The sequence below is a fragment of the Pseudophryne corroboree genome, chromosome 3, assembly GCF_028390025.1.
Source record: "Pseudophryne corroboree isolate aPseCor3 chromosome 3, aPseCor3.hap2, whole genome shotgun sequence".
Taxonomy (NCBI): domain Eukaryota; kingdom Metazoa; phylum Chordata; class Amphibia; order Anura; family Myobatrachidae; genus Pseudophryne; species Pseudophryne corroboree.
The window spans coordinates 193,146,638-193,148,281 of NC_086446.1; positions in this window are offsets into that span (position 1 = coordinate 193,146,638).

Genomic DNA, 1,644 nt, shown 5'->3' on the forward strand with positions numbered 1-1,644 from the left:
CGGCATTCCACCGCTCGGGATGCCGATGTTGGCATAATGACATTCGGTATCCCGAGTGGCGGAAAATCATACTGATCACAGTGATAAAACCTGGACGCAACAAGTGTTATCGGAGAGCAGCCAACCAAGAAAAGAGGATGTTGCTACCTCTTTAAATTAGATACAAAAAAACAGACAGATTATGGTATGTTGCTGAGAAACAGCAGATATGTCTAAATTGCAATATGCAAGACAAATGGAGTTAAATATTAACTTTCATTTATTACATTATTAATAATTAATAAATGCACAGTAACTCCAGGGAAAAATATAAACAACAATGATAAAAAGCATGATTTGATGGCAATCAATAATGAATAGATTCTAACTCCCAAAAGAGTGAGAACACTGGGAGTAGATGAGTAAATAGATGTAGATCAATCAGTCCAGTTAGTGGCAATGACAGCAGGTGTAGCAGCTGGATATAAAGAATCGAACACTCTGATTAGTTTGCACTGTAAATGTGTTAACAACTTCATCCAAGATATTACTAAGTACTATTGGACTTGGTAGTATATATCATAGGTTCTCAAACTCGGTCCTCAGGACCCCACACAGTGCATGTTTTGCTGGTAACCCAGCAGGTCCACAGGTGTATTAATTACATACTGACACATTTTAAAAGGTCCACAGGTGGAGCTAATTATTTCACTTGTGATTCTGTGAGGAGACCTGCAAAACATGCACTGTGTGGGGTCCTGAGGACAGAGTTTGAGAACCTGTGGTATATATCATACCTCCCAACATGACCCTCTCCAGGAGGGACACAATGCTCTGCTCCTGGACTTCCCTCTTAATTTATGAGAGACATCACCTGTGCTGAAACCCCATTTTTATCCATTAACCTGTTCAACACAGGTGCAGACAATCATATATTAAGAAAAAAGTCCAGAAGCAGAACATTCTGTCCCTCTGGAGAGGGTCATGTTGGGAGGTATGTATATACAAATGCAGTAAGGATGATGTAGCGTGATCAGTCAAGTGCGGGAACAAACACCCCACTGATCCATGAAATGCATAGAGATAGTAAATGCTTTTAACAGCGGTTGTCTCACTGGCCAGGTCAATAGGACAAACCCAAGATGACAAAAAGGATAGAGCAGGATCTGGAGGTCCCAGTGCAGAGGGTTAACAGGCCATTATGTCAGAAAGTGACCTATGGAGAATGTTTGCAAGGGACCTGTCATTACCAGCAAGCTGGCCTTTGGTGTCCAGACATGCTGGTACTTGTGGTTCTCCAAATGCTATCATGCCCTGGCAGCCTTCTTGGGACCAGTAGTGCACCTATTAAGAAAAATAAGAATTTACTCACCGGTAATTCTATTTCTCTGACGTCCTAGTGGATGCTGGGGACTCCGTAAGGACCATGGGGATTATACCAGAGCTCCCAAACGGGCGGGAGAGTGCGGATGACTCTGCAGCACCGAATGAGAGAACTCAAGGTCCTCCTCAGCCAGGGTATCAAATTTGTAGAATTTAGCAAACGTGTTTGCCCCTGACCAAGTAGCAGCTCGGCAAAGTTGTAAAGCCGAGACCCCTCGGGCAGCCGCCCAAGATGAGCCCACTTTCCTCGTGGAATGGGCATTTACTGATTTAGGATGCGGC